Here is a 16,976-nt window from a genome sequence, read left to right as displayed (position 1 = left end):
AAGCCAACGGGGTCACCTTCGTGCCAAAGGAAGTGAACCCGCCCAACGCGCCGGAGCTTCGCCCAATAGAGAAATATTGGGCGATTATGAAGCAGGACATCCGGAAGAACCCAAAAGTTGTCAAATCGGAAGCGGAATTCAAGAGAAAATGGATTTCTGTTAAAAAAAAACTACAACCTGACGTTGTACAGAACATTATGGACGGGGTAAAGAGGAAGGTGCGAGCATACGGGCTTGGGCTCGAAGTATGAATAAAAAGAAAATGCCAAAAGTTGTTTAATAGTTTTTATTTTACTGTCTAAAATTTTCAAAAGGATCGGTCTACTGGGCGAATTTCTACAGCGTTTTTTCCGTGATGCAATTTGATGTGACACACCCTTTACAAACGTATGTCCTGCCCGTTGTTGGGGTGGGAATTTGATTTGAATAGATAGCTTCAGTCGGATTATGGAACAATTTGGTTTCTCATATGCTTAGCTTGGCTCTTGGCTAAGAAACTTTCGATTCAAGTGGATATTTTATTTGGTAAAGGGGTAAATCGAAATTGGAATTCTAAAGGCAAGGAAAAAATCAAAGTATTCCGATAGGTCACTGAATTAACACTCATCTTTCTCACAGCTTCATTTTTTATTATTTTTTATTTTTGAGTTTGTTCCAATTTTTGACAAAATTCTACAAGTGTAACTAAAATTGCGCACACAAATTTGACTGTATCTTTTTTTGATGTGGGAGTAAAAAATCTGAAATTGTGAGTAAAACGAGTTGATAGTGTATTGTTTTCATGTGTACAATCACATAACAGATTGTACAGTATTTTCTATCATGCATTTTTCAACTTGTTTTTGATTATGCTCCCGAATTTCATTTCTTTATTCAACCATTTTCAACATTTATACAATTTTCACTACTGAAAGAAGTAAGATAATAACATGCTATAAAGAAAATTGGCAGGACCTAGCTTCGTGAAATTACGCAAAAGTCAGTCAGGATTGGTTGACCGCCCATTTTTTTATCCCATTTGTTTATTTATTTAGGTTCATTAGCATTACAGCTGTAACAAAGCCGGATTTTAATCGTGTACATTTTACATGTTTTATCGTATCTATAAATTGTTCATTATTCCGTCTGTACCATTGTTCAGTTAGACCGGACAGCGGAGACAGTTGAGATGGTCATTGTTGTGCTATTTTTGATGATTGTGGCGAGGACGTAGTTATTCTACATCAACCCAAAGATGGTCGATTGAGGGCCCTGCGTTTTGAACTCACGATCGATCGCTCAGTGAGCGAATGCGCAACAAACGTGGCTACGAAGACCCCCAATTGACCAAACATAACATACCGTTTGTACATTAAAAGAAAATCTCCCAAACGTTAGCAAAAGTGCAAAAAAGACGCAGACGATAATAGCGAGGATTCCAGGAATCTTGAAGGACATTGAAGATGAAGGACCACTAATTGTTTCACACCTCAAACGTACTTTGTATGAACTTCTGAAACTGCAATAAAAAAATTGAATCGAAAAAAAAAACCTTTTTAACAAACGTGTTTTCATTTAGTTTCGCTAGTTATGACTCACCAGTCTTCAGAATGCAATTCGGTGCTGATGCGCAACAAGATTTTTGTTGAGCTCCCACTCTTCGTGTACACTTGCGCTCTGGCGTATGAGCACACTCCGAAACATAGATGAAATGTTTGATTGTCAGCGCCGTTCTTGCGCCCAGTTTTGCGCTGAGTTTTACGCTGAATTTTGCGCCGCGCTTGCGCCGTATTTCTATACTGCGCGCTTGGATCTGGATTGCTCTCTCTGTTGAGATATTTTTCTTCAAACAAGCGTATACGGTTCGTATGGAGACGAGCTGTTATTTTTATGCTTTGCTTGGAGCGAGCGAAGACAAAACGGGCGCTAGAATTTGATGTGTATGTGTGTGTGTGTGTGTGTGTATGTGTTTGTGTATATAGAATGAGGCGCGCATCACACAAGTGAGAAGAGATGTTTGGTACCAGAATTCTGAGCCGGGTACATTTTGCGCTGTGTTCCGAAACTCTCGTCACTGCCAGTCGGAAGGGACTTCAAGCCATGCCCAGATCTTTTTCTTTGATATAAGGAAAATGTGTTTCAAGTTTAACTTGTTGTAAAAAGTCTTGATAAATGCCATACAATTTCCTTTTTTAAGATCTTCTGTGCTGTTTCTTCGCAATTGAACATTATATTTTAGATTTGGAAATGTTTGCCGAGGATCGCAAATATTAGCGTATCCAAAAAAGGTTTTTTTTTATCTCATCTGTTTATTTTATTAGGCTCATTTAGCAATTCAGCTGTAACAGAGCCGAATTTATTCGTGTATATTTTCATCTTAAGATAACTTTTGTAGTATATTACACTGTAGCCATTTTTAGGCGTAAGAGTATTCCTATCTATCAATAAACATTTGTTTTTATCTATTACCCAGTAGCTAGAATAACACGCAAAGATGGTCAGTTGAGGGGCCCTGAGTTATGAGCTCACGATCGCTCGCTTAGTAGCGGACACGCTACCAATTAGACTACGAAGACCTCCTCAAAAAAGTTTTTGTGGCATTTTTTGTTAATCATTCCCATCTTCAAAAAAAAATAAATGAGGAATGTTTCCTTGCGAAATTCTCCCTTTTAATGACCAAATTCCCCACTAGGGGGCAACTCCCCACCGGTTGAAAATCACTGCTCCAGAACATTTATACAGAAGGAACCATTCAATATGGACTTGTTGACTACCAAAATCGTTCTGAACAGACGTAAATTGTAAAATTATTTTCTCCGTCGACCAAACTATATCCGAGTTGCTTTGAAAAAAGGGGGTTTTGGGGAGTCTCTAGATTTAATTTGAAAAATGTACGAAGTTTTGCGTTAGAATGTTATGTACCACAATGAAGCTTACCTTTTACTCTTTCAATGAAAAATAACCAGAGAATCAATTATTTGAAATTTTTCTTTTATTTGACGTCTTTATATTTCAGAATAAATTGACCAACTAACGCCACACACGGGGTAAATTGGTCAATGATAGGCATGTTATTTTTGAGCAAATAATAAGCGTTTTTCCATCAGAAGTTTCCTTTATTATAAATTAATTATTTAAATCAAAACAAAAACAGTTAACTAATATCATGTAGCAAGTAAAAAAACAAACTAATGAAAATTTCAAATTATCATCGTTGAAAATTAGTCAGACAATCTTTTCTAGCGATTTCGTCTCTCTTCCACTTTGCGGCGAACCAGAGATGCCTGGTTTGAAGACATGTCTTCATTTTTAAGACATTGGATTTTGTGATGACATTTTGGAGACATTATGAAATATGTGAAGATATTTCAGTATGATAGCGTACGTGGATTTTCAATAGATATTATTTCCATGAAATTCTAACTATTGGCCGAAAATAGGGCTTTAGTCTCAGCGAACGAACCAGTCTGAATACATATTGTCTCTAGAAGACATTAGTTCATTTGCGCTCGAAAATTCGAATGATTGTGACATTGAATTTCTATTATTTTGGCCCTACTATACAATAGATTAACCTAGAACTTTCAAACGACCTCTTCACAAATCGAAGGTTTTCTGGTTACATACAATTTTCAATTAGTTTCATGGATATGGTTTGAGTTACAACCAAAATTTCAAAGCTGAAATAAACAAATAGAGTTATCACAGTTCCGTTTTTGTGTGAAAAACTTTCCTCCGATATTATGGTGAAGACATTTTCTCGTACCATGTCTAGACTTTTGAAAAAAATTCACATGGCATCCTTGCCATGTACAACCGCATGAATTTGTTTTGATGACATTTGTACCGTTCGCCCCAAAGTATATATAAATAACCTCCAGATATGCTACATTATTCAATGCATTATTGTGAGTTCTGATATTCAATGTTAGCGTTTATTATATTAAATGAAAATTTTACAGCAAAAAATATAAATATGACAATTATACCGCAAGTGGTTTGTGTGGTGGTTGTCTCGTCTCAAATACACTGGGTTTAGCAGTAAAACATATGCTTTCTATATTTGTTTGTAGCTTGCGTAGTGAAACACGGCATACCTGAAAATTTTATATGCGTTGCTCTCAAACGAGCAATTTGTGTGACCAATTAGCCCCTCTATATATGAAAATGAATATTCATGAAAATTCAATAAAAATAATTTTAAAAGCGATTTCCATTAACACTTAAAGCTAATACGCGCAATAAGCCATTGTTTTACGTTTGAGCCGATTTTTTTCATAGTTATTGACCAGTTTAAGAACACATTTTATAATGCGCAAACCGTGAATGATTTTTGACAAAATCGGAACCATGTGTTTTTTTTAACGTACTTAATAAAAAGTTGTTCCAATTTGCTTATTTTTTTGTATCAGCAATTCACTATTTTTCATCCATAGATCGCTAATTCGCAGATTCCAAGATATCGTCACTGACCAACTTACCCCTATGATCAACTGGCCCCGCCCTACCCTATATAGCGCCCTTCGTCCCGAGACCATGAGAATCATGAAAAACAAATACAACCAATAATAACGAAAACAAGATTCAAATTTCCTGCAACTTCAGTATTTTTCCAAAAAAGACCAGCTAATTGTCTTTTATTTGATATGTAGATCGTAGGAATCGGTTCGATAGTTCGAAAGTTATGAATTTTTAGTGGTGGAAAAAGAGGAAACAATCGATTTTTCGGGTAACTTTGAAAAATCATAACTCAAAAACGAAAAAAACGCCCCTCTGCCTCTCTAAAAGTATAGTGCCCTTGGTCTCGAGACCATGAAAACTATAAATAAACAAATACAATCAATAATAAAGAAAATGAAGTTCAATTTTTCTGCAACTGTCATAGGGTAAATGATCTTGGTTTGTCCAATTTGGGGTGTTTTTACGCAACTAGTAAATGCAAATCGATTTTTCTTCATGAAAATCACACATAATCGATACGAGTTTGGGTTTGTTGAAAAGCCCCAAGTCTCTAGTTGCTAATACTACCATAAGGTGTTGAAATTATTCAAATTTTTATGTTTTTTAACGATTTTCCTTAAAGAAGAATTATGATTATGGTTTGACCACCTCTGATCATGGTTTGCCCAAAAAAATCATCATGGTTTGTCCGGTTTTAGAAATCTCCATTTTTGAATGAAAACATTCGAATTCACAATTAGATGTTGCATTTATCATTGCTTGAGTTTACTGTCATCATATTGATTCATTCATAATTTAGGCTTTCTTCAGAATATTGCCTTTTCTTGGGCATTTTAGAAGTGTTCACCTCAACACAATCAACACAGTAAAACCATACTTCTGCTATGCGCGAAGCACGCCATAAACAAACATAAACAAACTGCAGCGCGCCAAGCGGTTGCCATAGAAATCATGTGGACAAAACAACATTATTGAATTGGACAACTCATGATCAGAATTGCGTTCAGCAAAATGCGTTAATTTAATGGTTTAGCTATGTAAATCCGATACAAATGGTGAGCAAACATGATGTTTACAATATTTATAAGTGTTGTAATCCAGAAAAGGTCTGAATACGTGCCAAATAATCCTCTGGTGATCGACTAAAAGTTAGCTCGAATGAGGGGCGCATTGACACAAATAGAAGGTGTGTTTTATAACCCTTTAAAACATGTGATTTCGTAAAAATATACTATCAAACTACTATAAATCATGTAAAAGGCAATTTCATTTATATGTTTCGAAACATTCGAAGGTCTTATTTGACACAGGAGCGCTGAATTAGAGCATTCAAAAAAGTGGGCAAACCATGATCATATTTGCGACTGGACAAACCAAGATCATTTACCCTATTTTTCAGAAAAAAGACCAAGGCTAATTGGCTGTAATTTGATATGTCGATCATCTCTGGTTTAGTAGTTCGAATGCTATGAATTATTGAAAAAAGTCATTTTTGGAAAAAAAAAAATGAAAAAAAAAAAAGAAATGGACACTCTAACAACAAAATAAAAATACAGGTCTAATATTTTGCGATAAAGTACTAAACTATCAGTTTTCGCGAAAATCTGAGAACCACTATATCGGTTTGGCATGGAATGGCTGTTTTATGGCACGCTGCAATCAGCAGGAGCGTTTATCCGCGATATGGTGAAGCTATGCCCTAATGCAGAGAAACCATCCGCTGCGAAGCGGACTCATTTCCAAGTAGAATTGTGTTTTGTTTTTTTCGTGAGTTTTGTGAATCGTGCATATGGTTACAGGAATTGGAAACTGTGGGAATGAATCCGAATTCATATCTACTGTACAATTTGGGGATTGCAGATCGTCAACTTCGCCTGCGAATGACGGATCTCTATAGTAGCATGTCCGAAAAAGAACCTGAAACTATTGAGAACCAGAGCAGAGGGACCAAGGGCCCAAAGGATGATGGTTGTAGTAGCTGTTATCCATAGTTATTATAGGAAGAAAGAAATGACCAAACTCGTAATCACATCACTCTCCACAGTGAATCCTGATTCTTACCTCCCTGCACTAACAACTATCCCTTCCTTGATAAACGCTAGGGAACCACGCTAAAGGGTGTGTCACATCAAATTGCATCACGGAAAAAACGCTGTAGAAATTCGCCCAGTAGACCGATCCTTTTGAAAATTTTAGACAGTAAAATAAAAACTATTAAACAACTTTTGGCATTTTCTTTTTATTCATACTTCGAGCCCAAGCCCGTATGCTCGCACCTTCCTCTTTACCCCGTCCATAAGGTTCTGTACAACGTCAGGTTGTAGTTTTTTTTAACAGAAATCCATTTTCTCTTGAAGTCCGCCTCCGATTTGACAACTTTTGGGTTCTTCCGGAGGGCCTGCTTCATAATCGCCCAATATTTCTCTATTGGGCGAAGCTCCGGCGCGTTGGGCGGGTTCATTTCCTTTGGCACGAAGGTGACCCCGTTGGCTTCGTACCACTCTAACACGTCCTTTGAATAGTGGCACGAAGCGAGATCCGGCCAGAAGATGGTCGGGCCCTCGTGCTGCTTCAATAGTGGTAGTAAGCGCTTCTGTAGGCACTGCTTAAGGTAAACCTGACCGTTTACCGTGCCGGTCATCACGAAGGGGGCGCTCCGCTTTCCGCAAGAGCAGATCGCTTGCCACACCATGTACTTTTTGGCAAACTTGGATAGTTTCTGTATGCGAATCTCCTCCGGAACGCTGAATTTGTCCTCTGCGGAGAAGAACAACGGGCCCGGCAGCTGACGAAAGTCCTCTTTGACGTAGGTTTCGTCGTCCATTACCAGGCAATGCGGCTTCGTCAGCATTTTGGTGTACAGCTTCCGGGCTCGCGTCTTCCCCACCATGTTTTGCCTTTCGTCGCGGTTAGGAGCCTTCTGAACCTTGTATGTACGCAGGCCCTCCCGCTGCTTAGTCCGCTGGACGAATGAACTTGACAAATTCAGCTTATTGGCGACATCCCGGACCGAACTTCTCGGATCACGTCTAAACTGCTTAACTACGCGCTTGTGATCTTTTTCACTGACGGAGCATTCATTTTTGCCGTTCTTCACCTTCCGATCGATGGTTAGGTTCTCGAAGTATCGTTTTAGTACTCTGCTGACCGTGGTATGGACGATTCCCAGCATCTTACCGATGTCCCGATGTGACAACTCCGGATTCTCGAAATGAGTGCACAGGATTAATTCACGACGCTCTTTTTCGTTCGACGACATTTTTCCAAATTTACGAAAAATTGACAGTGAAGCATGGCCAACGTGATCTATACACTCTTATCTGATTTTAAAGCGTAAGTTGAAGATATAATTCCTAAAAATTAAATTTCTACAGCGTTTTTTCCGTGATGCAATTTGATGTGACACACCCTTTATAGAGGCGACCCCTCTGGCCTTCGGGCGGCGAATATCATACTAACATTCCTTCCCTCCCTTGGTGACTGTAAGGATGTGGCCGCATTCGTTATTGGCTATTTAAAGTTCGAATCACCGAATCTTGTACAATGAGAATGATTTGCTACTCCGAAGCTTTATTCGGTGTGTTCTTTGTGCAATTTCACTGGTTCAGGTCAATCACGGAAAGCAACTACTAAGCTCAAGCTCAATTTGAGGATCGCAAATCGTCGCTTCTGAGAAGTCTGCTTGCAAACATATTAATTAATGGCCACATTTTTTTCCTCAAACGTATGGATGGAAATATGATGACATGGTTGGTCCTTTCGGAAACTTTTAACCGTATTTAATAACATTGTTTGTTTTGCTAACAACTTCGAACGAAACAATGAACAATCCACCGGTAAGGCAGCCAGCCATAAAAAATGCATGTCTGAGAAAAACACAAACATTCCCAAGGAAACCATAAGTAATCTGCCGGTGTATTCCACGAATAAGCCTTGTTATCAGCTCGTGTACTCTCTTTCTCTCTCGCTCTGTTTCGCAAAACAGTACATAATTTATCTTGTATTATTATCTTCTCGGATGATTCAACATTGGCCCGTTGTTACCAAGCCATTCAGTGCAACAGCAACAGTTAGCTCATGGAGCTCATGAATAGAACATGACGTGTGTACACGAGTAGCGACCTGCGACCCTGACTCCCTTTCGGCCATTCCGAACAACAACAACAACAGAAATCCTTGCTGGCCTAGCCTCTTCGTCATATTACACGCCACACAGTTATCCAAACACAATCTGTGCGCACATCCAATTGGGTGTGCGTGTGTAATTAATTATATCGCTAACGACCCCTGCGTTACGTTATGGTCTTTCTCTCGTAATGATGCTGTGAATGATCTCTGAATATTTTAAAACATAGAACAGCGCTCGACTGTGTCCCGCGGAAATTCTCCGTGCATCAAATTGTCATAAATCTGGGCTCACGAAAGAGGGATTTACAATTTTTGACAGCTCCCTGTTCCATTTATTTGTTGTTTGTTGCGTTAAGAAGCTGCATCGAATCCCTGATTGGAAATCTGGTTTTCGTCCGCCGAGAAGCGGAAACTTTCTCTCTGTACCTTGCACACTATATTAACTATCGAAACATATAAATCATAAACGCGGTCGGGTCGAGTTCAGGGCCACGCACCGATTCTGTGTGTGTGAGAGTGTTTGCTAAGTTATAAATTTCCCAGATATACACATAAATGTCACTTGGAAAACTATGCCGCTGTCGCCCCCGGGGCCACTCCCTCCGAAAAGCGCTCTGCGCTCAGTGATAATAATGGTGATATGTTGTTTTCGGGGCTTAAATTGTACATGCATCTCTCTCCTCTCTCTAGTCTTCGGAGATGGGGCTTGCGTTGATCTCGAGCGGGGATTTGTGCGCTAGTGTCGGAATGGATTCCGCTTCCGCAAGGATCTCGCATCCGCTGTGGCTGTGGCTGTCCTCCACACTCCCCGTTCCATTTTTTGTTGGCGCAGAGTCAAATCGCGGCTGCAATGGGATGTGTTCAGCAGCCAGCATCCGAACCCCGACAGGAACCGGCACTGCCTGTTCGCCACGGATTACATGACTTCCCCCATCCCATCTCGTCAGCCCACTTCAGAAGATCCCATTTATAAGGCAGACCGTTCGCTTATTATCATCGCAATCGTTTCGTTCCAATTGAGGGTGAAAGTCGTTGGGATTATTATGTCTTTCTTCCACTTCTTGTCACGGGGAGAAGAGCGAACAGCGCGCACATTCACACTCACGCACGCACGCACGCGGTTCCAGCACAGTTCGCAGTCGAACTCGGAGATCCATAATACGGATTATAGATTTTTATGCTATCACATAAATTAAATTGTTCCAGTCAGCAGCGAGGAACAGAGATGGGTTATAAATCCTGTACATTGACGCGGCCAGATGAGCAGGAGGAGGAGGCTTCTTCAGAAATGAGACGCGGAGACACATCGAAGCTCCTCGTTGCGTTGAGGGGATTATTTGGCAGGGAATTTGGCCCAAAAGTTATTGGAATTGGATCGACCATTTCAACTGAAATAGTTCCGCTAAATCGCGTAATGGATGGATGAGACGCGGCGCTCTCGAGATATGTGTTCTAATTTTAGGGGACCATTCCTTCCGACCGATGGGAAATAAATCCTCGACCGCTGCGTGTGCGCTGGGGGAAGCTGGGAGATATATTGTCGTCCTGCCATATGTATATTTCAAGCAATTTCGACTTATTGAATGGGCGCACGTTCCGAGGTTCGAGAGTACGAGAGAGCCGTGGTTACAACTGTTGTACAAGTGTTATGGTTCGTGCCGCACGGTTCGGGGTCGGTGAAATGAATAAACACTTGGCGTAATTTAATTACGCGGCATGACGGATTATGGGGTGGAGGAGAGATGATCCGTCTTTATTGCATTTTGTTTGGGTTGTAGGCAGTGGCAAGGCCAGGGTTTTGATTGCGAAGGAGATGTGAGTGCTTGTACGTGGATCGTGGCAAATGATCCTGGAATAATATTTTTATTGTGTGGTTTTCTATGTCGCACTTGTTGTAGTCATGATGATAATGTGTTCGAGGACTTTGTGGCAATTCATTCATTTTTATAGGGGTTTTTGATTTGAATAATGTTTGTTTGATTCATGCTTATTTTGACTGCCATATCGTATTGTTTTTGTATCAAGGCATTGACACTCGGGTGAGGGATTTTACAAGCATGTGCTTCAACATATGTCCAAGGTGTCCCTAAATCTTTTGACCAAAACTACATGTAAAACAAAGATCGATAAAACCAGACTTTTCACCCTGCTGAGTGCCCAATCTAGTTCGGATACGATAAATAATCCGTTATATTTGTCCTTTTGACGTAGGATTACGTCTTTTGGTAAACATATTGGGGTACAAATTGAAAATCGAAAATCGAGCACATCGCTAAAATTGTCCAATTTCAAACGCTTATTGCTCAGTCATTTCATGATGGATTGATGAAATTTTTCCGTCAATCGATTTCGGCACTTCATAACAATTTTTTATATTGATGAAAATAATATATGTCATGAAACTAACTATCGAACAATTGAATAATTTCATCCCCTATTCTAAAGGAAATACCCACTTCTGATTGGTCGAAATTGACGACACATGTGGCGGGTCCCTAACAGAGACATCAAAAACAAGCTGCCTAGAGGAAATCGGCACTGCAAATAAATAAAAGTAGGAGGAGCTTTTGTTTTCACCGAAATGTGTTCCCCAACATAGACAACAAAACCAAGCTGCCGGGGGAAATCAGTATTGCAAATACATTAAAGTAGGGGGAGCTTTTGTTCATACTGAAATGTGTTCCCTAACAGAGACATCAACACCAAGCTGCCGGGGGAAATCGGCATTGCAAATATATGCAAGTCGGGGGTTGCTTAATGAAATTTCATATCAATGACCGATCGTTTATTGTGAAAAATTTAGCACAAGTAAAATTGTATATGGTAGCAGTTGTTTTAAAAATGGCTTGATATATGAAACGATTTATTTTAATTTCCTAAAATTAAAAACCAAGGTGTGTTCCCGCTCGACAACGAGTCGTTTGGTTTAAGCTGTCTGTTGTGTTCATTTTCACCCGAGAGAAGTTTATACGGCGATAAAAATTGGAAAAGTGAAGAAATATTCCAAAAAGTGATTTCCCATATCCTCTACATATAGTATTAGGTGTTGTTAGTTCAATTAAAATTCGCATTGGGTTGAATAAACACTCAGAAATTTAAAATTATTAAAACAATACCTTTTCCATTTCAAATATGTTTTCTCCATATACAAATAACATATTTTTACTGATAAGAAAAAATGATAATTGTGTTCGGTATTGGTAATTATCTTATATTACATTGGTAAGTTTATTTTCTTTATTTCATACATACATATCACAGGAGGCATCTCGTCACAGAGGGCGCTTTTCATCATATCTCGTTCTACTTCGGTATCTTTTATCTGATACGCACCATCCAACGACTGTTAACCATCCTTCTGCCATCATCACTCGGTAAACATTAGTGGAGTTAACATACAATACCCAACAACCAAACAAAACGACCCTTTTCAGGGCCACCAAATCATTATCAAAGAGTTTAACGATGTAATTCTTCAAACATATCCAATATCAACAGATAGTCTAACGGAATCCTACGTCAACTATGCGGTCGTGTCTCGGACATAACCCTCCTGTGACTTTTTTTTTCAATGAAATTTTTTCTCAAAAAATTCTTTGATAATTTTTAAAGAAAACCAAAATAATTTCCTACATTCCATTCTTTGACTAAAATTTTGTAGGTCTGATCGATTTTTTTGTAGTTTTTTTTTAATTTTGAGTTTTTTTTTCAACTTTTTTTTTAATAATCTTCATTGAAGAACTATAAGATCTACAAAAAGTTGGTCAGAGAATGAAATTTACAAAATTACTTAGGTTTTGTTTAAAAATTATCAAATAATTTTTTGGAAAAAAATTTCATTGAAAAAAAAATATGAACATTAAAATTCAATTTTCTGAAAAACATTAAAATTCAATTTAAAATTCTGAAAAAAATAGATATAAATAGCTCTTGAAATTTCCAACAAGTTTTCCATAAATCGGACGATGGGCACATTTACATGGAAAAAGTTTTTCGAACAAAAATTTTTTCATGTTTTTTTCGGAAAAATGCTACTAATGTTCAATTTGTTACATTTTTATGTATAAATTATCGCATTTTGAATGCTCTGCAAACTTTTCTCTTTTTAGAAACATGTCAAGAACATGTCAAACGTGAGAATTTACACACAAAAATGTTTCGGGCAAAACATTAATTTTTTTCAGGAGTCTTCATACAAAACTGACTTATATTCTAAAAACTATACAAGATAGAAAGTTGACGTCTTCGACAAAAGTTTATATTTTAACAAGATCTAAAACTTTGTCGATTAAACTATATTTCTATCATGACTTTAAACAAAATTAGGATAAGTTGTATTTTTTTTAAAGAAAATATAAAAAAGTTGTTGTTAGAAAAACTTTTTTCCAGTAATAGTGCCCATCTTTGGATGTATGGACGACTTGTTGTTAATTGTACGGGCTATTCACACAATTTTTTTGAGAATTTTAAAAAAATAAGTTTTTGAGAAAATTGAATTTTAGTTTTTGGAAAAAAAAATTTATTGTAAATTAAAAACAATAAATTTTTAAATATTTTTTTATGAAAATTTGAACGATTTCCTATAATTTCTTCTTTGACCAAAATATTGTAAGTCTTATTGTTTTTAAGATATAAATTTTTGAAAAAAAGATAAAAAAAACTTTGGCCCTTTTTAAAAAGTAGTCTAATTATTTTTGGAATATTTCAAGTATGCAAAGTTGCTTAAATGACCAATATCTTTACACCCAAAACGTTTCACTGCAATCTGAAGTGGTGCTGCCAATGACCAGTTGAGTTGGCGTGAAATCCGTCTATTACGAATAATGTAAAGAGTACAACAATCAGGAAAAATCAGAATCACTTGAAAAAATCGGAAAAATCAGGATAAAATGAGTGTTCGTCAGGATATCAAGGAGCGTACTTTCTAGTCTGGGAAATCCTGAAAAATCAGGAAGGTTGGCATCTCTGGTTCTGGCATGTCTCAAGGAGCATGACGGGATTCACTTCAAGTCATGCTGCACTTTTTGGGTGTAATGGGAATGAAAAATCATGGGAATTAAAATTAGTACCCTTTTGACGTAGGATTACGTCTTTCGGGAACATATTGGGGTACAAATTGAAAATCGAAAATCGAGCACATCGCTAAAATTGTCCAATTCCAAATTGCTCAGTCATTTCATGATGGATTGATGAAATTTTTGCGTCAATCGATTTCGGCACTCCATAACAATTTTTTATATTGATGAAAATAATATATGTCATGAAACTAACTATCGAACAATTGAATAATTTCATCTCCTATCCTGTGACCATTCTTTTCTGGATTCCTCGAGTCGAGAAAGATGCACCACGCTAGATATGGGGTACAGACTAGGGGGGCGTTGCTGATTAATGGTCAGCTGCATCCTAATAGGAAGTATCCCGTGTCGGGCACACGTACAGAGCATCGAAGACTGCAACATACCAATTATGAGAACACTTGTAATACTAACCTCGAGCCAACCGCGAGTAATCGGTTACATATTACTAACATAGTTGTAAGACAAAAATTGTCAAAATATTGGACTCCCGGCCCCGTCAGGCTAACGCCACATGTGCCTTAATAAAAAATATATTTTGGGAAAAAAAAATCTCCTATCCTAAAGAAAATACCCACTACTGATTGGTCGAAATTGACGACACATGCGGCGGGTCCCTAACAGAGACATCAAAACCAAGCTGCCTAGAGGAAATCGGCACTGCAAATAAATAAAAGTAGGAGGAGCTTTTGTTTTCACCGAAAAGTGTTCCCTAACATAGACATCAAAACCAAGCTGCCGGGGGAAACCGGTATTGCAAATACATTAAAGTAGGGGGAGCTTTTGTTCATACTGAAATGTGTTCCCTAACAGAGACATCAACACCAAGCTGCCGGGGGAAATCGGCATTGCAAATATATGCAAGTCGGGGGTTGCTAAATGAAATTTCATAACAATGACCGATCGTTTATTGTGAAAAATTTAGCACAAGTAAAATTGTATATGGTAGCAGTTGTTTTAAAAATGGCTTGATATATGAAACGATTTATTTTAATTTCCTAAAATTAAAAACCAAGGTGTGTTCCCGCTCGACAACGAGTCGTTTGGTTTAAGCTGTCTGTTGTGTTCATTTTCACCCGAGAGAAGTTTATACGGCGATAAAAATTGGAAAAGTGAAGAAATATTCGAAAAAGTGATTTCCCATATCCTCTACATATAATATTAGGTGTTGTTAGTCCAATTAAAATTCGAATTGGGTTGAATAAACACTCAGAAATTTAAAATTAATAAAAAAAAAGTCACAGGAGGGTTGTGTCCGAGCCACGACCGCATAGTTGACGTAGGATTCCGTTAGACTATCTGTTGATATTGGATATGTTTGAAGAATTACATCGTTAAACTCTTTGATAATGATTTGATGGCCCTGAAAAGGGTCGTTTGGTTTGGTTGTTGGGTATTGTATGTTAACTCCACTAATGTTTACCGAGTGATGATGGCAGAAGGATGGTAAACAGTCGTTGGATGGTGCGTATCAGATAAAAGAAAAGCGCCCTCTGTGATCCTAGACGAGATGCCTCCTGTGATATGTATGTATGAAATAAAGAAAATAAACTTACCAATGTAATATAAGATAACTACCAATACCGAATACAATTTTCATTTTGACGTGGGACTACGTCTAACCGGTATATATGGGGGGTAAAATGAAAACATGAACACTGAACATGCAGGAAAAAATGCAAGATTTCGAATGCTTATAACTCGAACATTTCTTACTGGATCGGAAAGATGTTTGCATCAATTGATAGGGAATATTTCTACGCATCTATCGCAGTTAATAAAATGTTATTTTGCATTAGATAAATAATTGAATAACTGTAAAATGTTAAGCGTTATCTATACACCCTAACTGCCTCGTTTTGATTGGCCCGCTTTACGGTTTCCCCAACACAGACTTCAAAACCAAGCAGCCTTGGGGAAATCGGAATTGCAAATACATCAAAGTTGGGGGACTTTTGTTCTCTCCGAAATGTGTTCCCTAACACAGACTTCAAAACCAAGCAGCGTTGGAGAAATCGACATTGCAAATACATGAAAGTAGGGGGAACTTTTGTTCCCACCGAAATGTGTTTCCCTAACACAGACTTCTAATTTAAGGAGCGTGGGGAAGTTGGCATTGCAAATACATGCAAGTTGGAGGCATTTTTGTTCCGACTGAAATGTGTTTCCCTAACACGGACTTCAAATCCATGGAGCGAGGGGAAATTAGAATTGCAAATACATGCAAATCGGGGACATTTTTGTTCCGACTAAATATGTTCCCTCAACACAGGCTTCAGAATCAAGGTGTCTAGGGAAATTGGGACAGCAAATACATGCAAACTGCGAGTACTTTTGTACTCGCTTGCCTTTGTGCAGACTAGAGTGTGTTTCCCTTATACGGTCTTCTAAGCTTAGGTACCGCGCGAACTCGATTATATACAGTTTCTGATTTCCTTATACTATATATAATCGAATCCTGTATATAATCGAGTCGAAAAAAAAATTTTTATTCGTTTTTTGCATGTATTTTTTTTTTGTTTTTTGAATATAAAAGAGGAATTTGATTTTCGATTCATCCTCTTGAAGTCAGAAAACACCTTTCTCACATGAAAAAAAATAAATTTATCCAGATTCTCTCAGGAGGTGATAGACGATTATATTTTATGAAAAAAAATCCTTCTAAGCATATGTTCGAATTTCAACAATGACAGAGTTATAGAACTTTTTTTTTGTTTCAGACTCTGTTGCCTCAAACTGACGCTATATTACAAAGTACGCTACAGAAGACGATTCTGTTGCTTTCGTTTGAAAGATGAGAAAATTTAGTACAGGATATATAGTGGAACATTTTGGAAGTGAAAAACATAAAAGATAAAATTTTTTAATGTGTTATTATTAATTTCATCCTTAAAATTTAAATTTAACTAATTTGTTTCTATCAATTAAATTGAAGCTTTTTAACCGCTCTGCAGTCTATTTATTGACACCTAATTTCTTTCTTAATTTGGCTGCAATATCGATATATACAATTCCTGGTGAAAATTCAAGCGAAATCTTCAAAAAACACGATTTTTACCGCACTGTACATGTAATAGCCACTTAAATTACACCTGAACGTTGAAAGGTTAGAGTTCTTCCTGAAATAAGTCATATTTGAAATATAAAAAAAATATTCCAAACTGTATATAAACGAGTCCAAAATTGTATATAATCGAATCACATATAATCGAGTCCGACCTGTACCTGGTAGAGACATGGCATTTGTTCAAACTTTTTAATCACAACGCAAATATATTGAGATCAATTCGTATTGTTTCATTCAATTTCATTCAATTCAATTTAATCAAT

The sequence above is a fragment of the Toxorhynchites rutilus genome, chromosome 1 (assembly GCF_029784135.1).
Source record: "Toxorhynchites rutilus septentrionalis strain SRP chromosome 1, ASM2978413v1, whole genome shotgun sequence".
Taxonomy (NCBI): Eukaryota; Metazoa; Arthropoda; class Insecta; order Diptera; family Culicidae; genus Toxorhynchites; species Toxorhynchites rutilus.
The sequence above is the reverse complement of the archived record's forward strand: the minus strand, read 5'-3'. Positions refer to the sequence as shown.